General features: G+C 34.8%; 2 pseudogenes; both read right to left on the minus strand.

Moving 5' to 3' along the window:
* Window positions 1-1,870: 1,870 nt before the first annotated feature.
* Window positions 1,871-7,856, minus strand: LOC140891009 (MACPF domain-containing protein CAD1-like; annotated as a pseudogene).
* A 940-nt stretch (window positions 7,857-8,796) lies between these two features.
* On the minus strand, window positions 8,797-12,725 carry LOC140891282 (serine/threonine-protein kinase STY13-like; annotated as a pseudogene).
* Window positions 12,726-23,462: the final 10,737 nt, after the last annotated feature.

Genomic DNA, 23,462 nt, shown 5'->3' on the forward strand with positions numbered 1-23,462 from the left:
CAACAAATATCACGAACTTCAACGAACGAAAATATGCTTTAACTTTTCTTTGAGAAAGTGAGGGAGAGTTTTTGAGAATCAGAAATCTAAAATGTATGTTATCAGATGTTTCTATATATCATTTATATGTTATAACCACCATATATATAGTGTTATACACAAAACAACACGTTTTAAGGCGTAAGGATGCAACCCATGACAGAAAAATGCCAGAAACAATCGTGACTGTTAGTTCTGCAGAAGGTGCGCTCGGGCGGTAATTTTCTACCGCGCGAGCTCGTGCGGTAATTTTTTAACCGCGCGGGCGTTGAACTCACTGTCTTGCATGTGCGGTGCTGCGCCCGCGCGGTAATATTTTACCGCTCGGGCCTACTCCATAAAATAATAAAATATTATTTTAAATAAATTTTATTCAAAAGAATAATCGGATCAGAAGACCACACCACGCCGAGCCGAGCCGGCCGCGCGCGCGCGTGTTTGTTGCATCGACTAGCGTCTTGCCCCTTTACAAAACATCTGGTGCCCTAAGGGCCCAATCTCATAGTTCAATGTTGGACTAATTAAGGTGAACAACAAATTGAAGTTGTTCCAATGTGGGACTACCATTTCCCCATTTCCCTCCAATTTATTTCACCAAAATTTTGAATTTTGTAATACTTTGGACAAGGCTTTTACAAACAATTTGGGTTAATCAATTCAAACCCTTTCAAGCCCATTTCAATTGTAATTCATTCAATAATACAATTTCCAACGATTCTGTGTGAGATAAAATTGTTTTTTGTTGAGGATTTAGATGTTGCAACCGTAAATCATAAATGTTGATACATTGAATGTAATGTGTGTTTCTCGAAAAAATAATGAGATAGGCATATATAAGAACTTGATAAAGTAGGTAGCAATAGTAGTATAAATTAGTGCACGGAGCACGTCTCCAAATTAAAACTCAAGAAGTCATTAATCATTGATAAATTCAAGCTCGCAAGCTAAATTATGTTTTGAGGTCCATCATCCAAATTTTATAATTGAGATCGATCGAGCGATTAATTTTATAAATGTAATTGGTAAGTTATACTTGATTAATATTAAAAACACTTCTTACGAAAAAAAATAAATTTATAAGATTATTCTACGGTCGAATTTCTCAAAACCTCAGCCAAATAGACTCTTGTTTTATTTCAAAAACGAAAGAAAAAAAAATACATAAATGAATATGCTGCAGCCCCTTATTTTTGCCTTTGAATTTATTTATTTTTAAATCTTACTATCTTATCATAATAAAATCTCTTACTAAAATATCACTCATATTTACAAAACAGATATACCAATGGTTCTTTGGTGACTATTTGTCACATAAGCTTTATATATATATTTTTTCATTTTTATAAAAATTTCACCCTTATTTTTAATTTTTGTTTTCTTAAACAATGAATTTTACAAATATTCAACACGGGAAATATTCACATAACCATGGGATGTGCCAAGTCATCACATTTATATATTTGTTTTTAGAGTAGGAAAGTTCCTAAATTCCGTAACCTAGCTAATCTGGCTACATAAATGGAAACAGGACAATTTTTATAGCACAGTGCAATTATAGGACCGCCCCCACACCACATTTTATAGAATGGGGTGATTTAGTAGAAGATTAATAAAAGGCTACTTGGTAGGCTAACTACATTATATTCCACCTAACACATCAAATAAGCCATTGACAATTAAGTCCTTGATCGGGACATTTTAACCTACGGTTGTAGTACTATTTAAATGATACATCTAACGATAAATATTTATTATAAATAAATGTAAAATTCATTAAAAATCAATGCAGCATACATAGCAGGCCGCGGCGGGCACCCGGGCTCGAACTTTTCGAGCCCCGTGATTCTTTGTCCATCTCCTTATCAGAATAATGGTAATCTTCTTCATACCTACGTATAACCATTTGGATGCATATCCGAATTTGGATATGAATAAGACATCTGCAGACGACATTTGTTTATACACCCAAAAACATCAAAGCTATCACCAGTTAAGAAAATTGTGTTCATCAGAAACCAGTCCCATGTAACCAACACACACACACACTCGTACAAACACAATTAACAAAGGATCAATGTACACTATATTTGCCACAAAGGCCAACTCGATCAGTAATTAAGTAACGAGTACTTCACTCTCACTACAATTCTCCCTTTCTCTACACCAAGCTTACCGCCCGTCACCAACCAGTGGCCCGGGCTATCTTCGGGTCCCTTTCTCATTTCAGACGTGTCTATAAATTTTGCCAACTTGTTCCCTGCGTAGTTTTCCCCCGAACTTGAACCCGACTCATCCTGATTTTCGACACTACTGTGTTTTTTCGACTTATCGTTGGGAACATGATCCCATAAAGATCTCCTCACCGTGCATCCCGGAAGCCTCGAATACAAAAGCTTCATATGCAAGACGTTTCTTGACCCAAAATCCCCACACAACCGAGTTGAGCCCCGGTGACAATGTACACACCCGTGAGATCACTGATTAAGGTTTCCGGGTTCTCGATTGGCGCGGTGCTCACATGGGAGAATTTTTTCCATTTTACGGGCTCGAACCATCTGCTGTCTTGTTCCTCAGGCCCCTGCCATTTTGGAGCACCTATTGCTATGTGTGAGTCCCAGTATGGCTGGAGGATCTTTGGAAGAGACACAAGGTGTTGAAGATGGACACTAAGCCGGTTTTGCTTCGTTCCTTCAAGGCACAATCGCATTCCAGTTACAGGTTTTCGGCCAACTGATACCTGTGTAATTCATATCAAGACAAGTTGCAAGTTTATCGATATGGCATATGCCAAAAAGAGGAAAAGAGTTCCAACTTTACAGTCAACTCTTAATGAATCGCTTATAGACTAACTTGCACGCAATGAATGCCATGAAAAGGATGCACTAATTCTTAAACCTTGATTTACTTGTACAACTTATTCATCCCTTTCAATTAATTTTGATCTCGAAAAAAATTGAAACCTTCGGGCATGCAGTTTATATTAGCATTCATCAAATGATTTCATGTCAGGACGGTCTGCAGGATATTCTTTTGCAAGTTCCAGTTTCAATAAGCAATCCCCAAAGACAAATAAATGGATCAATAGAGGACATAGGACATACATGTTTACAATCATAAATAAACGCACACATACTTGCTCTTGGCTGACATATAGCTTTTGTCCCATCATGCTAAATTGTAAGGATGGGCAAACAGGTTCCTTTCTTGGTTGCCCAGGAAAAATATTCTGTACGGGGGCCCATACTCGAGGGACCTGAAACTCGAGAAAATATCTTAGCTCTTCAATCTGAGGCTTGTCTGCAAAAGATATTAATTGCGATCTTTCAGGCAAAAGGTTCCAACCAACACTGTTGAGTCACTGTAAATTCTTATTGGCTGGAGATAATCCAGAAGACAAAGACAAAATTTCTTACACTCAAGGTAGAGAGAGATCGCGCGAGACAAATGCTCCTTTCCTCTAACTCCATCAAGAAGTTCCGTTATTGGAAAGAATGACATTTCAATTACATCTGGAGAAGATGGGACCGTTCTTGCCCATTGGGTGTGGCTTTGCTCCAGATCATCCCCTCCCCTTCTTCTGAATATGACAGTAACATCCTGCACGAGATACAAAATTTCTTTAAGTGTCATTCCAGATAAGCGTTCCCTCAATTTCGACAAGCATTCAACTTGCGAGAACAGATAAAGTTATTGACACCATATATTGCTAATACCCAACTTCGGTACCTAATTACATATTAGTATATTACACCAACAACAAAGTTTGGATTTCAGGGAGGTTTAAAAAAAGGATCGCACACCTACTCAAGAAGCAATCTATCATATTAAGGTACACAATTTGCAATTATTAGAAGATTTGTATTATTGAACCAGGAAAATCGACCTTAACCATCCAACTTGCATTAGATTTTTTCAGTAAATAATAAATAATAATGTGATCCAAGGATGCAACAAACCATGCGTCAAAGAATGCAAAATGTTATAATTCTAGCGCAACACTTTTTATTCATTTTAGTGGGATTGACAAATGTTCCAAGGTCGTCCTATTTTTACAGTATGCAGCTAAGTTTCATTCTCTCAGTTTAAGATCAACATATCTGCATTCGTAGTCACACAGCATGAGCAAGGCAAGTTTCCAAGTTCTCCGCGATTTATTTCTTGGATCACTAGTTGGTGTGCTATACAATGGTCAAACTCCACATCCTTACATAAGAGGGAGAGGAAGTGCAAAAACACAGTGAACAATTATCTTTCTGTTTCATGACGACAATAGGAAGGTTCTGCATACCTCTTTACCACTACCAGAGAGATAAGGTGCAGTAGCTGGCTGTGGGTATATCCCTTGGCTGTTGAACAGAGAAGGATCGGTGCCCTGAATTATTCAACGGGAAGGAAAAATGTGAGAGGAATGAAGTGGAGCTAGACAGATGAAAAAAAAAATGTACCAAAGATCAAGAAGCGTAAAACAAGAAATACAGTGGAACTAGCCTTATCCTTGAAATTTAATAGACCTGAACTTGCAAGGCCTTCTGTGCTTGAAAACCTTTGGTTTCCAATATCTTGAACATAATTCTTGATTTCAATCATAGACAGAGGTGATGATAGGTGCTGTTTGACATAGATTACATCTTTACCGCCAATAGTTACGGACGTAATAACATGTGTGCCGAAATTTTCAATGAAGCTGTACGAAGTTACAACAGTACAACAATTGAGGGTCGTATACTTTGTAAAAAGACGTATGTGTATACAATATTGAAAATTTGTCCACCAGTCTATACCTCGCTAAAGCAGGTGGGTCCCATGATGTTGGGACTGCTCTTTTAACGTTTTCATTCAAAACCATGGGAGATTTAACAAGTTGAATCTTAGCCAGTGGAATAAAATATCCATCCATGCAAAGAGATTTTGTGGCAGCAGCATCCACATGCTTAGAACCAGTGAAGCTGAATGCAGCATTGAAACTACCAAGTGGTGTATATCCAGAGAGAGCAGCCATTTTGTTAAAGTATTCTACCATCTGCATTCATATTTCACTTATTAACCCGGAATGGGTAGTCGAAAAGCATCAAAAGTTGATGAATAACCGTACATTCATTATCAATTGTTACTATAGGATTTATTGGGCTCTATCCTAGTCAATGTCAATCATCACAATATTCATCAGATGAAGAGGTACAAGCATGAGACCAAAGGAAGTGTAGATAAAGGCTTGCAACTGCAATTTGTGAAATCTAAACGGACCAAAATAATGGAGAAAACGAGAAGTGTTCCTTAATCAAGTCAGACAAACAATAAAATCCATTCAGTACATGAGGACAAAACAAAGGCTTCAATTTCCATCATTACAAAGGTTCGCTGAAACAATCGTAGACATTGTCATGGAGGTGCATTTCATAGAACGGTGACGGTGACAGTCACGGATATTTTTTAGAGAAAAATATAAACATTTTGGAAAATTTTGGAAACATATTTAATGAAGAAAATCAGAAAATTTTGGAGAAAAATTCAAAAACCGTTCCTCAATGGCTGCAAAGGCCGAGAAAATGGTGATATTCCATCAAAAACAGTGTTATACTAATTCACCCATTTCAGTAAGGAACTTTCTCGCGGCAGCTACCATTTCCATTCCGGAATGGAAAACCATGATCATTAATCCTCAAACGCTCCCTGATCCATTCAAATTTTCATTTTAAATCTAATTAAAAAAATTGAAGCAATTATCTACCACAAATTTCGAGTTATGACCGTGAGAGACAATGTTTTCTTTAGCAATAGCTGTAGATGCAGTAAGGTTAGCTACGAGAAACTCAAACAACCGCGACATATTATCTCAAAGAAGCACAAGTTTTTCTGAGGCACATTTGGAGTGTCATACTCTAGAAACAAACTCTTAGTAATTTATGGCATGAGAATCGAACTAGAATTGAAGTTATTTCGTGATTCTCACACGAATTTTCCATCACCAGGGGTGCTACTTATGAGGAATATAAGTCAGTCAATTGCCATATAGGACGTATCTCCAATTCATTTTCAAATTTATTCTTTCAGAATTCTTTCAGCTACCGTCATCTACAGAGGAATCTACTCCATGGATAAAGGTGGCTAAGTCCTTTATGTACCCATCTCCCATATTATTTTATAAGAACATTAATAAAACAACGGTGACATCATATTTCGGATTAAGGCTTGTCTGGATATGTCGATGACAACGAAGATGCGTAGAGAATGCAACTTTTCTGCTTATTATCCACCAAATGGAAAAACATCATAACTTTTTGAGTGTGTTTGCATTCATTCCCTCTACAATTCTTATGAAAGCTCTTATTTGTTAGTTATTATAAATTTATTCTCAAATGGATTGTGATGTCAAAAACGATTTATACGATTCATGACTCTCAAGTGTAGGAAGGCCTGTCATCTCCTCCTGACTAGAACCAATATAAAAATTTCTACTCCTGATAAAATGTCAATTAAAACTTCAACTATTAGTCCTTAAACTGTTCTGGCTTCAGTCCACTGACTACACTCCTAATAATTCTGTTCATCTTACAATTTTCAGATCCACTGTTCAGTCCTTCCTAAGAAAAATTATAATCTTTATCTTCTCTATATTCATATGACTTTGCTAATTAAAGTCCTAGCAGCATGATATAGGCATGTGATGGCATAAAGAGAGCAATGGATACACTTACTTACATTAAGAATAAGAGGGAGAGGGGTAAGTAGGGCTATCACCAATAAACTTCAGTTCAAAAATTTTTGCTTTGATTTCGAACACCTATCCTTTTCTTATCCTTTCATGGATATTATTGTGTTGAAACAAAAGGCATCATCCAGCAATCAACCTATAAGGAGGACCTATTTCCATCCGGATTGAAAAGAGATGGCAGAATTCAAAAAAAGTAATACAAGAAGACACCCAAAGATTACATTTTATCAACTGCTCACCTCAGTGTAACTGCAAACACCGAAGCCATCACGGCCTCTTGGCTCCTGCGAATTCTTGATATCCCTTGAAACATTTTGAACCACCAAGTCTTCGGTTAAGTATAGATTCCTGGCAAACTCTTCATCAATTTCCACAATTTTTGACCCAGCAACACCTTTACAATAAAGCAACCTCGTATCATAGTTCACGTCAAAACCCCTCCCCAATGCCTGCACCGAATTTACAGCTGTGTGCAAAGCTGCCGCATTTTCCCCCATATCATCACTCCAGCCTCCCCACACCTTCCCCACACCCACCAACAAAAACAAACAAATCCCTGAAATTCTCAGGACCTCGATATTACAATACGAATCCAAGAGATCCCACTTCTATTCAATCGCAAGAAAAAACACTTTCAGCAATCAAGATTCAATCTTTGCAATCAGGATTAAAAAAATACCCAATTCAAACTCAATCTCAAATGAGCGGAGCTCAGTAAATTTCTTGCTCCAGCATACAGCAGAAAACGTAGAATTCAGCCATGAACTAAATCTCAACTCTTGCAGATCGGATAATCATAAAGCTCGATCTAACTTCGAACGGAAAAAAAAAATCTCTCTCTCTCAGAAATTAACAATATCCAAACGAATTTATATAACAAAACAAAACTCTTTCGATGGCGACTAGTGAAAAATTCACCAAGAAAGATTGACTCCCAGAAAAAGTAGAAACCTTTTGAGTTTGAGTTAAATTTTCCTCACAGATCTTGAACCTTCTTATTTGCAGAATTTTTCAGGTTTCACTTGGGTCGCTAATCTTGATGTATGTACGTAACATATTAACATACATTGTGTGTACGTTTTTGTCTGACCACTGTGCGTTGACTGCGCTCTTTTCATTCACGAATTTCATCAGCCAAAAGCCCTTATCATCTGACCGTTGAATTGGATTCTTTTCACTATATCCAACGGAAGGGCCAGGAAAAACGAGTTGACTTTGACTCAATGGTGAGATGGAGTGCAAGTTGAAGTTACCGAATTTGTGGGCATTTACTTCATATAAACAAATATAAATTTCAAAAATCATCCCTTTCGTCACCCATTTATTACTATATCCAATTACATAATACATTAAACCAGTTTTTTTTCTGGTTTTTTTCCCAGTTAATACGGTTTGATTAGGTTGTCTTTTGCTATATTAATGCACAGTCAAAAACTAAACGTGAAGTGGGAATATTTTGTTTCCCTATTTTAGATGTCATTTTGTGAAAAAAGAAAGAAAAAACGGAGAATGGATCTATTGTGAAGACTGTCTTCAATCATTCTCGTATTTATAATAAAATTAATATTTTTGACATCAAAAATAATATTTTTTATTAAATGATCCAATTAAAACATTTGACTCACGTGAGTTTTTGTGTTTAATAATTCATCTAACATTAGTTTTTGTGTTGAATGGAACGGTCAGATTTCTAATCTCCGTGTGATTTTTATTTTGGAAATAATTATGTCTCAACATGTACTGAAATACAAACACGCACACAGAAATTTTATTTAAATAAATAAATTTTTTTTTTAAAAAAAAAAAAAAACAATCGGGGGAACTTGGTGACAACTGGCATGTTACTTGGTTCCATTGCCCTGAAATGATAGAGAGAACTGAATCGCTGCGCAAACACAACTGGGAATTTCTCAGTTTCACATCCTGCTAAAATGTGCCACAACAATCTAGGATAAACATTAGAGTCGTTCATCGAGATTCTACCTTTATAGTATTGCTTTATTTATTTAACTATGATATTTATCAATACGTGTGAGACTCGTTGATCCATCCATAGGTTATAGTTTCACCACGTTGGCGCAGCTTTTATGTTGAGCATTTCGAGGAATTCATAGGAAAAAATGCTACATTCACCTAATGTAGATAACATTTAATAGGAGTTTCATGAACACCCATATAATACACAGGCTCTAAACCCTGGATTGAGTAAATCAAGCGTGTTCTTCTACTTTATTATCACTTGTCATATTCTTTTCATTAATCTTCATCAGATATAAGATTTACCCTGCTACTGCGAATTTCTGGCCTTTTTCACAGCAAAAAGTTGGCGAATAAAAGAAAATTTCCCTTTTGCTGGGGGAGAAAACTCAATAATGGCCCCATTGCTTGTAAATTCTGTCTCAGAGGAGTCAGATTCTGGCAAAGATGGAGAAGAGGGTTCCAGGTAAAGAGAAATTCATTGATCATCCGAATGATCTGGCTGAAGCTGGGTCGCACGTTCGGATCCTCGACCCAGCATGAGTGGATTATGAAGGCAAGATCAGGTGGTGTGTCCCCTGGAAGAGTAGGCCGAGCTTGCTGCATTTTCAAATGAGAACCAATGCTGATCTGTTAGTACTTTTTAAACATTTTCCTTATAAACATTCAAAACATTCGAGTCATGAAAATAAGGAATTGATATCATTGATCATCGTTTCTTTCTCAGAAGTCTTCACCAGAGTTTTAGACTTGTAAACAGTCCTAGTTGAGACTCGGACTTAAACAGGGTCGGTCCTACCTACATAATAGAAGTATCCGTGCTTATCATCAATTATGACATCCCTACTAGAGCTGTCAAACGGGCCAACCCATTGCGGGGCGGGCCGGCCCACCAAAAATCCAACTTTTGGCGGGTTGATGGCGGGCCGACCCACCATCCTGGCGGGCTGAAAATCCTCAACCCAACCCAACCAAAGGTGGGTTGCGGATTAGGCGGGCCGGCCCGCGGGTTGGCTCATGACAAATAAAAATAAATAAAAAATACTATAATTAATTATAAATATCATTTCATATATAAATATTAATAGAAACATATTAATAAAAAAATTTAATTATTGATTTCATGTGTAAATTTTTATATAAAGTAATTAATACAAAAAAATTCCACAACTTTTATTAAAAAATACATATATCACAATAAAAATAAAAATAAATTATTAATTCTCCAGCCCGCGCGGGTCGCGGCCTAGGCGGGTTGGCCCATCTAGGCCCACCTTTTTGTTGGGTTAAAAAATTTTCAACCCAACCCACTTAAATTATGTGGCGGGCCGGGCCGACCCGACGAGCCTAACCCAAATTGACGGCTCTAATCCCTAACCAGCCAAAATAAATACTCTCAAGTCCAAATCCAACTTTTAGATTGGTCTTCTACCACCATGTCTTTCAAAGTATCTTACAATGATAAAATCCCAAATTATTTATCAGCTTCAAATATCAAACTATAAGTTGCACAGGACTCAAATATCTCCATGCAAATAATGGCATGTGGTCAGGAAAAAATCACAAGTAAAAATGAACTGTTTCATAAATTTGAAAAGGCTAGCTCATTTCTGCACCTTAAAAGCAGCTGCATATGCGGCCTGCAAATTTGACATCCCCTCAAATGGCATGCGATTTGTCAGCAGTTCCCAAAGAACAATGCCAAAACTGTAAACCATCAACTTTGTTATTGTAGTGCTTTCTTTTCCCCTTGTCGAAGTGTCACAGTACTGTACAACTGGAGAGTTTGGTGGAACCAATCAGTGGGCTCATCTTATAAGCAGGATTTTGGCTTAACCATATGAAGATTTGAAAATATAAGAAGAATTGCTTAAATTTATGACTTGAATATAATTCTATTTTGGAAATTTCTGTTTTTGCCATGTAAAAATACCTTGGAATTAATATTGTAAAGATTTAAAAATGAATAAATAGAGAACGAGGAAAATTTGGCCAAAAAAAAAAAAGAAATATGAATGTATCATAACATTTTATCATGATAGGTAAAATAAAAATTGCATACCTCAGGGGCCATCCAGCGGTATGTCCCAGTTTACCGCAGTCATCATTTCAGTAAGAGACTCTTCTCTTGCAAGACCAAAATCAGCAAGCTTCCACAGATTTCTGATTCTCCGTAAGCAGCAAATTGTCTGTGCCATTGGAAAAAGGATTGAGGGCAGTCAAATTAACAGGCACATAGTCACAAAATTGTGACAAAGAATCAAATTTTGAATGATCCTAAATAAGAAGATTAAGGAAGTGTTTTCAAAAGATTATGCTTTTGTAGACGTGATTAAATTTATAGATTATGAAAAAGTTAAGAAAAATCAAAAGTTTAGTGTTTGGAAACAAAAGTGAAAAGTTCAAAATCAAAGTTGAATAGTGTTTGATAAATAAGTGATAAAAGAGTGATTTTAACATTAACCTTTTTATTAGAATCAATTTTAAAGAATCATAATCAACATAACATATGACTAGTTTTTGGATTTCAATTAAGTTAAACATAAGCCAACACATAATTTGGGTTTAAGAAACATACAAAAGTAATTTTTTTAAGCCAAAATCTAACAATAACTTTTTTTTAGTGATTGCAAACACTCTATAAATATCTCAAACACTTTGCTAATTCAGAAAGCCACAAGATACCAGGTTTTAAATCTCTGTGAATAATGCCATTCGCATGTAAACAATCCATGGCTTGAGCAATATCAAGAGCGAAACTTAATGCAACATGCAGGTCCAACTGGTTAGGACGTATGCTGCTGAGATATTTTCGAAGAGACATTCCAGGTAACAACTCTGTTACTATCACCATAATGGGATCTTTACAACGCTCCGATAAACTGCAAGAACAAAATCATGACTAGAAGATGGAAAAGCAAAGCAAAGCAAAAAATTTAATTTGTAGCTCAGTGCAGATAAAGCTATGTGAAATTTGATTTTAAACAGAAGTATCAGTGTCAAGGGAGACAAATTACTCTCAAACAAAAAATGAATTTGAAAGAACAGTGTCACAGTCTAATTTTAACAAATTGCTCTCACCTTAACAAGATTTTTCGTGGCTTTAACTTTTGACATCATTGTGACTTCCCGAACAAAGCGATCCTCCAGGACAGCTCTCTCTTCCAAAGTATTACCACAATTGAGAACTTTAATGGCAACAATTCGGTCACCATACCTGTGAAGGAATTGCACTAATATCCACTTAATTAACGTTGGATTTCAATCAAACAAAACCACCAAAGAAAACATAGCACAAGAAAGCATGCTGCAGCCAACCTGACTAGCTAGTGAAGTTTGCCATTCGAGCATGAACTGCGAATGGAACAATAAACTAAACCTTGTCCTACTACACCACCAAGTGGCAAGTGTCCTCGTAAGGAAACTCAATCTATTTAGTCTTATAAAGCCACAGTTTGATTCCTTTGGAAAACCGAAGGGATTCAATCACACCTGAATCCGATGCATTGGATATGTGGCTAATGTGTGTGCGCACAATAAAATGCATAGTAATTGACCATCTGTTTCTTCATCTAATTTTTATGTGCCCTTTTGCATCACAACTGATTATTATTCTTCATCTGATCCCATTCCCAAAAGGAAGGTCACAGCATCATCACTAACCTGTATCATATCTAATAGCATATACAATATGCGGGATTGACCATATGAATATGTGAAACGCATACAGTAGAATTGAAAGGTTGTGTTCCTTCAGAACAAACTATGACATCATCACCACAAATGAACAAAATCATAAACAACGTTCACATCGTTCTCAACGGGCCAGAAAATAACCGAAAGATGTATAAAAATTGTGACTGATGTTATGAACTATCAACACATGGACAGACCTACCTTCCTTTATAAACTTTTCCATGGGCCCCCTCACCAATTTTTGACCCAATAAACAGGGATTTAGCATCAATTAGCACTCTCTCATCAATGGATAAATCCATAGGGGGCCAGTGTCGATCCATTCTGTGATGAAATTCCTTCAACTGATCTCCGGCCAGATTTCTCGCCCTCCACCACCTCTCTGTATCCCCCGTTCTTGACACCGCAGTTCATGTTATCGACGGTCAACCAATCCCCGACCCCGAGTGATTCATCATGAACTTAGAGCTACAATTATTTTACAGGAAAATTAATACTACCTTGAAACCTTAATTCAAGAAAATCCAAACACTGTTTCTTCACACTGGTAAATGGTAAACACTACACAGCATACACTTCAAGAAGCACATAAAATCATCATAAAAAAATACGGTATACTTCAATAACAACTTAATTAAATGGTCACTCTTCTAAACAACTTTTTTTCTCTTTTCTTTTTGACTTACTCTTTTATATTGATAACTGAAAACTAACCCTCCGATGACCCAAAAAGATATCATCGCCCCCGAAAACCATATCAATCAATACTGGGAAAAGTTAACCCTGAACACAAATTCGAGAAAAAAAATGAACTTGGAGGTGAAGCTTTACTGTAAGTCAAATTATGATTAAGACCCAGAAAGCACAAGGGGAAGGAAGCCCTAAAATGAAGCAAAGGCAAAAAAAAAAAAGACTTAACAACTGCAATCACTGTCGTGTACACACAAAGAAACGCAAGAAATACGAATACAGATGAAGTAAACGATGGAAGTCGTGAATATTTAAAAAATTCGAAGCTAGAAAATGATCCAATTCAGCATAAAACCCCCAAAATTTCTGCGTTCGATATGAGAAAATCGTCGCGAGTCCAGAGTGGGGTTTTGAATTCTGAAGCGTGGGGTGAATGCAATGAAAAGTGGTGTCGGCTTGGTAGCGTTGTTTTCTGGAGTTGAGGTTGCTGCTTCGGAATTCATACGCATGTGTAACAAATTACGATTTTATACTTACTAATTTCATCGCAAATATCATATATAATTATTAATCCTAAAAATAAAATATATTTTGAAAACTAATTTAAATAAATGTTTAAATTACCATGGTAAGAGAAACAAAATATAAAAAATTGTACTAATATACGAAATTTTTTTTTTAGGTAATGCGTTTCTTTTTTTACTATCATTTCAAGATATAGTGTATTGCACAAAAAGGCCATTTTAGTGCAATTATTGTAAACTGGCAATTACTAGGATGATTAATGTGTTTTGTCTTTAAAAATGTGTTCGATAATCAGTATTTATTATTATACATAAATCATAAATTAATATTAATAATATTGTAATAAAATTAAAGGCGGAATAAAACAAGGCACCACTTGTTAATGTCAAAGGGGGAAGTTGGAAAATAGTAACACTAAAAGCGACCTGCTAACATTTTAAATAGAATGAGGAGGAATTAGAATATATATATATATATAATATAAATATTAGAAATTAATTATCAATATTCTTATTGTCATATTAGTTGAATTAAAATGCAGTGGTCACCATTAGACAAGACTTTGGAGATTGGATAACTCAACTTATTATACCCATTACACAAATTTGTCTAAAAAAAGAATATACTATGTATTTTATAATATAGTATTTATAGCCTCCAAAAGTTAATATATTATTTATTATTTTGTGATAGTACTTGAAGTTTATCGCCTAGTGGACATTAATAATTGAATTCGATCATGGATATGACATAATTGGCATATTCTCGAGTTCCATTTATACTACACTTTTAAAATGAATTATTATTCTACAATTTCCTTTCATTATAATGATTGTCACAAAAAACGTGGATAATATCATAATGATTATATATTAACAAAATCATTATGTTTCATACATTAATTTTTAATAAACTTTTATTTTTATATTTTCAAGTCTAGTTACACGAATAATATTTATTTTTATGTTGTAGTTAGACAGTCAAAACTGATAAATTTGATTTTTAGCATGAAAATGATAGAATTAATTTTTTTTTAGATATACAGATATATTTATTGGGTTTTCACAAATTCTTGAGAGAGAATGATACCTCGTGCTGATAACTGATAAGCCGCGTTAGTTCGGCCCATTTGAGGAACGACCCACAGACCATTTGAGGTGAATGCAATCCCAGTCCATCTGGAAGAGGTTGGTTGGCCCAAAAATCAGCCGAGCTCCTAACCCGAGGCCCAACGAACTTCTGATTAGAAATGTCAAATTGAGTCCCATCATCCCACAGTTCACCATGTGCCTCATCTCATAGGAGCTCGCACGGCAACCGTGGCTCCCTTTAATCAGCACGTGGTCCTAATTTATCTCGTGTTTACTTGTGAAAATAAATATTTTCTTAAATACATAAGTCCCGTTAATAATTATGAATATAGACATGATTTTATTTGTATAACAGTAGACATCTTATATTTAGTAATAGTGTCTAAATTCATCCATCTAATGGTCTATATACTCAATACATAGGTATAATTAATGTCGTAGAACTGATGTGTAGTGTTGTGGATGGTCTATAACCCATAGTTTTTTATGGTCATAGATGAAAAGAAAAGTGAGTGAAAAAAAACTGTCTAACACAGTCCTTCATTCCCTATTCTGTCATAGTTAAATGGAAAATTTGTTGAATTCTATTTAAATTACCATTCGAATCACAATCTTAATCCGTTAATCTAAAACATATCATTAATTATCCAACAACCCGTGTATCAAAGTGTTTAGTTTTTTATATAAAAAAAATTTGTTCGAGTAACAAGGTATTTTGCTAACTAACCGTGAGATTCGAGTGGTCATATAACAAAACACGGACTTATAATAACATCCTATCTTTGACAGGCAGTATCTCAATGAGTGTATTTAAGAGTGGATATTTTATCAATATTTGAGTAGTTCCATTTAAAAACTAGCAGACACACATGTATCGATAGATTTCGAACTCTTAAATCTGCATTGAAAACAAGTGTATTTTAAAATCAGTGTTCTAAAAAGCGCTTAAGTGCCGATTAAGCGCGATTAAGCGTGGAGCGTGGAAAAAAGGCTCCGCTTTGAAGCAAAGCGGGAATAAAAAGCGGTCAAATGTCATAGTTTGATTGGATTAAAGCGTAATTAAGCGAGCTTAAGGCGTGAATTAAGTGTGTTTATTTTCATATTTATTTTAATTTTGAGAAAGGTATGTATGTTTTTTTAAATAATAAAATTAGTTTTATTAGAATTTAGATGTTTATTTTTAAAATTTAAATTAATGATTAAGCGTATCAGATACATGATTTGTGTCAACATTTATTTTTTGTGTTTTATAAAACAGTTTTTTATAATGGTCTAATTGCAAAAACAACTAAAGAATTGTAATTTTGAGATTTTTATTATTTAATAAATAAGTGAGAATAAATTGCAGTTAGACTTAAATTTATCATATTTATGATGATTATTTATATCTATTTTATTGGTTAGAAACTAATTAAAATTAACACTAAAAATAAAAACTTTTGATTCACGCATAAGCCCTTATTAATTCCCATCCCGGCTTAAGCCTGAAAAGCCTTGGAGCTTGGTCAACCACGCTTTTATGGGACCGCTTCGGCCGCATTTTTTAAAACCTTGATTATTTACTATAACTTACCACAAAACATGCACTTGGTCAAGTATAGTCATGCAACCTCTTTTACAAGTGGGACAAAAAACGGCGGGCCAGAGGTTATTGAAAGCTTCAAAATGACCAAATAATTCCAGGTCATGGAGTGTGGTGCAAATGCACGTGAATTGTTATTAATAATAAATAAAGATCACAAATAATTAAGACGTGATAATTACTACGTTTAATATTAAATATATATATTATATCAAAAGGTCCCGGCGCTCGATTTCCTGAACACGTCGCATTATATTAGTACTGAATGAATCAAACGTTGGAAGCAAAAAGTTTTTATAAGAACCTTATCATTTTTGCATAATCGCGGCATTAAATAAACTTGAATCTTTAAAGTAAAATATTATGCCTAGCCAAAAAGTGACGGGGTATACCGTGAAAAAACTCCGCCTGCCGTCGCTCGTGATCCCAACCGGTGAAGGCTCCCGGTCCGCCGCGGGTCCTGTTTTGTCTCGACTACATAGACTAAATCAACAAGAGTCCCCGAGTTAACTCTTCCTCAACACCGTGCGTCGCGCGTTGAAACTGGAGGAAATTCAGTTACGGCACGCTTCCTGTTTTCAGAGACAACGAGGTGCTGTGAGAAGTTTTCTTAGATATTGGCTAGGGAAAAGGGGAGTGATTTCCGAGATTCGCCGATCACGGGATTTCCGTACGGAGGAGCTGAGGTTTGGCGTCTGGCTCATATGCGACCGGATCTTCTTCGGATCTGCGGTGGAGTGTTTTAAACAAAGTTACGGGGATCACGAGAAGCTCGTGTGCGGTGGCGATGATCACGGCCGAGAGATGATGGAGGAGGCTGGCCCGCGCCGTGAATATTGGAGATGACAATTTTTCGGAAACCTCTGGAAAAAGCCCCACATGGATAGAATTTGGCTGGTAAAATGGCTTAAAGTCGCGGGTGAATTGGCTGAGGAGGATTGATGAATAATTTAATGGACACAAAGCAATCGAGAATGGTGATGATCGTCACTGGATTAATGGAAAAGCCCAATTTGAGCATTCACAGATACCATCGAGCCAACATAATCGATCGAATTTCGTCGTCGTTGATGGACGAAACAATTAGTGGAGATCAATCGGGGCCATATGCATTGAGCCTGCATGTTTTGCTGGAGTCGGGGAGTTGTGTGTGCAAACAGAGGATGGGAAATTGTTATTTGGCACCAGTGCTGATGCCATTGTTGTCACCATGGGGAAGCAGATTGAGGTGAGCTTGTTGGGTTGTTTGATCTTGCTTAAAACCCCCTCTTTTTTTCTTTTTTTTTTTTTCTATTGGTCTCCTTCATATTATTTATTTATTACATATGGGTGAAATAAATCTTGATCTTGATCATAAATATTAGGGAAAAAAACAATTGTCATGAACTTTATTTTTTTCTATTTAATCAGGCATCATTTGACTCTTGGAATAAGATGGATCATACATAATATGAAGACGACTAACTAATCAATATATTTGATAAGATAATGGTGAATGACATTTATCATTTATAGAATTTGAGTTAGTAGCAATGATGGGCAATCAATCAATGTCTTATCATTTGCATCGAGCAGAAAGAAATAAAATCCAATACCACATAATGTGTTTATGTTATCAGCCCGATGTTTTTTATATTCAACTCAATCAAGGAGGATTTAATTCAATATGAGTCACATAAAGTAGGTAATATTTGGTCAGTTTTCATGTGTTCGATTCTTCATATCAACATTTTTTGGACTAGCCTATTGCACATAGGGATGTGAACGAGCCGAGCCGAGCTTTTGAATGTTCAAGCTCGGTTCATTAATAAACGAGCCCGAGCTTATTTAACGAATATATTCATGGATCACGAGCTTAATCGAGCTTTTATCGAGCCTAAACGAGCTTAATATATTTAAACTATAAATTTAAATATTCATTAAATAATTAAAAACTAAATTATATATTTGAAAAAAATATAATATTATTATTAAAATTTGAAATTTTATTCTAATAAATTAATTTTTATATATTTTTCATAAGTAAAGTGTAAATTTATAAATTAAATATCAATACGATTATTTTTTCGTCTAAGAGATGACTTACGAGCTTGTTAGCAAGCCTGTTAACGAGCATGTTCACGAGCTAACGAGCCGAATATTGTAAAGCTCGAGCTTGGTTCGTTTGCCTTAACGAGCCTCATTAAACGAGCTCGAACGAGCTTTAAACGAGCCGAGACCCGAACAATTCGCGAACTGTTCGTCTCATTTACATCCCTAATTGCACAAAGAGGCTTGTCGCTTGCCCAGTGCAGTATACTTCACTAACTAGCGTAATTTTGCAGGTTATTGCGTTTTAATAAAAGTTTTAAATCGATTACATTATCGAAAAATAACAAATTGTGTATTCACACGTCTATTAGGGGAAAAAGAAAAACGAGATAAGGTCCACATAGGCAGCCCAAATTGAAAATAGAAAAGGGAACCAAGAGAGTAGACTACCTATCACTTCAAAAGATTTGGGTTCACGCTCCAAGTTTGAACATTGAAAACAATAAATGGGCTCAAAAGTTCAGCCCCGTGTGGAACAGAATAGTGTGATGGATTGGAGTTAATTCTTCCTTCTTTTATTTAAGTCAAATCTTTCACTCAATAGAGTAGGCTTAATTAGTAGACATGGGTTTGTAATGACTAAAAATTTTGAACTTAACAATTTTTTTATTTTAAAAAATGCATGAATGGAGCCATGGGAGATTCAAGTCTGCTAACGGGGAACTAATGTTCAAGCCATATCTTCACTCGAACAAACCCTCGTTTTACTAATCGAACGAAAAATGGTCATCTTCGAACTTCACGAAAGCTGATTAACAAGACAATATCCTTCCCTTGCCAATCAAATTCATGATTCTAACTCATTTTTTCAGTGCTCTATAGATCATATTGTTTATCTGTTATTTTTGAGTTTAGATCCCTATTTAATTAAAAATTAGAAAACTTTGTTGCTCGAGGTGAGTTATATATTATTTTTCGTGTTCGGAAAAAAAAGCAAAGAGCTAATAGTATAGAAGTAATATTGTGTGATGGGTGGGGTGTTAATAAGAGTGTGGTATTTAAACATATTTTTTCCGTGAAAGTTTGTATATATAAATGGATTTTTTCCTGAAATCGATTTATTTTACACCCATAATTTCTTCAAATAGGACTAAAGATTGAGAAAATTAAGGTTGAGATTTGAGAAAGTGAAATGTGTGATTGCAAAGGCAATGCCGCATGCCAAGTAAAGTTTTCGGCCCCTACTTACATCATTTATTTTTTTTGAAAAAAGATTGGAATAATAGCTTATATTCAAAATTAAATTCAATAAACAGCATGAATTGCAATTGTAAGGCCAATAAATGATTGGAAGGCATGTTTAGGTTACAAATTGATAACTACTTTATAATATGTGGTCCGTGGAAATTAAATATATATTATTTTCAAATCGTGTCTGAGTTGGTAGAGTAATTTAACATAAAAAATTTACCAACGTGTATCGAAGAGTAATGGGTAATGGTTGCGGGTTTCTACAAAACCCATAACACTATTACATCAATCTCTAAGACAACACCTCAAGCCCAGACCCACGTATGTACGACTACACGATGGACTCATATTACAACTGCTTCGTATTTGTCCTTTTTAATAAAAATAATTAACTCAAGTTACTATAAAAAAACTCATTGAAATCATTATAAAATCATTTTTAACTCTTCATTTTTTTCCATGTTTGATAAGTACATCACATATGTTATATATATATACAAAATTTATGTCTAATCCCATGAGATTATATGCACTACTAGTTAAAAATAATTACAATAACCAACATATGATTTTTTTTCTTTTGAGCACTTTACAAAAATATAAATGAGATGCTTTCATTTTATTGTTGATATGGATATCAAATTTTTTAAATTATTTTAGTGAATTATATACAAAATTTTAAAAATTAAGTATTTGAGAAATTTAACCTATCGCAGGGTAGGCTATCTTATAAGATTCTATGTCACCGTACTAGTAGAATTTTTGGTGTGTTGCGCACAGAGACGAGAATTAATAATTTCATTGACTTTAATCATCAGCGCACGTGTACGTGGAAAGGCCACACGAGTGCACACAGTACAAAATGTCTCCTCCATGTCTTTGCCTTCTCTCAGTGTTTTGTTTATTTATTTATTTTATTTTTTTGTCTTTAACATTTATTTTATGATTTTATCCACATCGAAACCAGTGATTAGTTTTTTAATTTGAAAGCCATCTATAATTAAATTACCGGCTCTTTGCATTCTTAATTACTTTCCCAACTTTTTAAATAAATTTTTCTAGTATATTAGTGTCTTCTTGTCTAGACTTAAAAATTTTTAGAACTTTAAAATAAATTATTTTAATTAAAAATATAAATATAAAAATAAAATTTTACATTCAGTTAATAAATGTTTTAATATGATTAAAAAAATTCGAAAATAATTATTTGTATTTGATGATGCGATATGTGGATAAAATAATACATAATTTTAAATATAAAAACTCAACTATATGATAGAAATATGCGAAAAAATATGACATTTTATCTATCGGCGAGAAAAATGTATGCGGAAGTTTCTGTGTATTGTGACATAAGTGTAACCTACGCGAAGAGTCTCCATGAGATAAAGTTCACCAACCGTCTTTTAATTTTTCTTTAAAACAGAAAGGTTTTTACCAAACCCGATAAACCCATCCCGTAGGAGAAAAAAGTGGACTCGGACCCAGACCCGCCCAGCCGACTTTTTGTTTGCCCCGTCCCGCACCACGCATTAAAACCCAGCGGGTCTAACTCCCAATTTGGACTTGTCAACACCCCACTTTTCTTTAATTTTTAAAATTTTTTTAAAATTGAATTATAATTTAGTATATAAAAACATACATGCATTATATATTAATTGAAATATATTATAATATATGTAAGTACATATTTAATTATATATTATATATATAACCATAATATTAACGATGGAATTTGGGGTCCATGTTTATCATGTTAAAAGATGAAGGACTTTAACATAATTTCAACCTCAAACACTTTAACATATTAAAGCCCCTCCACACCACCCATTGATGAAACAATTGGAGTTTGAAGATATTTTAATGGATGACTCAACTATGGGAACTGTGCAACTCCAACTCATAAAAAGTTCAACACATAAACTATTATGAGGTTGGAATTCTTCATAGTTTGTACCACACCCGTTCTCAAAGTTGGTGCCACCGTCATTAAATATCTTTCATCTTCCAGTCTTTTCATTCATGAGCGTGTGAAAGTGTGTTGAGATGTTCCAACATCAGTTAGATAATTCCTAGCTAGGAGTATTCTATTATAGTAAATAAATGGACAACTTTTGTCCCTTGAGATTAGTAGAGATGGAGTTAGGTCCAAAGTTCAAAATTTTTAAAATATAAATGTTTTTTTTTTTTTTTAATAACGAGAAGAAGCTTGACTACGTTCACATATATTTTCTTTCTGGTGAATTTAAAATATCAAATTTGGGATGATATTTCTAAGGTTTGTGAAATCCTGTTTACAACATACCCTTCATTAGCTTTTTGAAAAAAATAAAATAATAAAGCCGGTGCTTTTTTTTTTCTTTTTTGGTGCTTTTTTTTTTTCGAGCACTGTTACTGAATATGGTTGTTCAAAAGGTGAGAAATCTTATAAGATGTGTCACTATAGTTTTTGTGGGGGTATTGATAATAAACATTACGAACTTAAATATAAAATTATTTTTGTATCAATATCGAAGACTAACTTTGTATGTGGTCACTAAAAAAACAAAAAAAAAAAATAATTTTACTCTTTTTTAAGCAATATTATTATATGCTATATTGCTTAGACAATGTCTACTTTGTAATTCACTTCTCGCTTTCTTCCGTAACCTCCTGTCCTTCTCACAGATATACCTTCTGTCCTTCTCTCAACAGATATTAGAGTAACTTAATATATCAGTCTAAAATTGAAGGGAAAAAAAAAGGAAGTTTTCTTTTGAGACTGGTGGATAGATTTAATATTTGTAAACGGTTCGATTCGTATATATCATTAATAATAATTATTTAGATATAAAAATTAATATTTTTTTATTAAGACAGGTTGTATCACCGAATCTCTGTAAACGTACAAATCTAAAAACCCTAACGAGTAAAACTGTCTAATTAGAGTTTAGTAAATATAATTTACGACGATAAAAATTATCGAGTTTTAACCCCGTTAAAAAATTAGAATATTTTTTTACAAAGGAATGAAATGGGATTTTCGGTTACAAATTCAATATATAAGGCAAATGAGTAATTTTCTATAATAATATATTTTTATTTCAATCGGTTTTTTTCAAATATTAATTTTTCTGTAAAACAAGGTGGTGAGTAATTTGTCCATTAATGTTTATTTTATGTTAATTTGTTATCAACCCAACAAATTTATTACTCTAGGGAACATTTTTGAGTCCATATTTCAGGTTATGGCTCACTTACCAACATAGAAAAAGATTTGCCGAAAAATTTTACGGGCATCCACACATTTCCTAACAAACACTTATATGTGGGAGGGTTCAGATTGACAATTTCTACTCAATTTACGCCTTAAAAAAAAATTTCCCCTTCCCCAATAATACAAAATTAGAATAGATTTTCATTGGTTAGCATGGTTTTTAAACGGTTTATTTTATCAATGAGATGAGTTAACTTGTTCATAATTAAGAGGTATTAAAACGGGCCAGCAGTGCTGGATCGGCCCCTAGGGGGGGGGGGGGGTGGGGGGTATAAATAAATTGGGGGGGGGGGGGGGGGTTTAACAATCCGTGCGCAACCCCAGCCAATAGGCGGGGCGGGACGGGCCGAAACCCACATTTTAGACGGATTTGAGAAAACATCAACCCAACTCATCTAATTTTAGGGTTGGCGGGGCGGTCCCAACCTGGCGGGTTCACGATGTAAATTGGCGGTTTTATTGTTGGCGGGCCAACCTTCAGACCCACAACAACCCATCTTTTGGCGTGACGGTGGCGGACTCTGCCCACCTTTTAGACGGGGTTTCAAAAAATTGTCAAGACAACCAACCCTCCAATTTTGTATAACGGGGCGGGCCAACCCATATTTTTTA

Source organism: Henckelia pumila, chromosome 3 (assembly GCF_033568475.1).
Source record: "Henckelia pumila isolate YLH828 chromosome 3, ASM3356847v2, whole genome shotgun sequence".
Taxonomy (NCBI): domain Eukaryota; kingdom Viridiplantae; phylum Streptophyta; class Magnoliopsida; order Lamiales; family Gesneriaceae; genus Henckelia; species Henckelia pumila.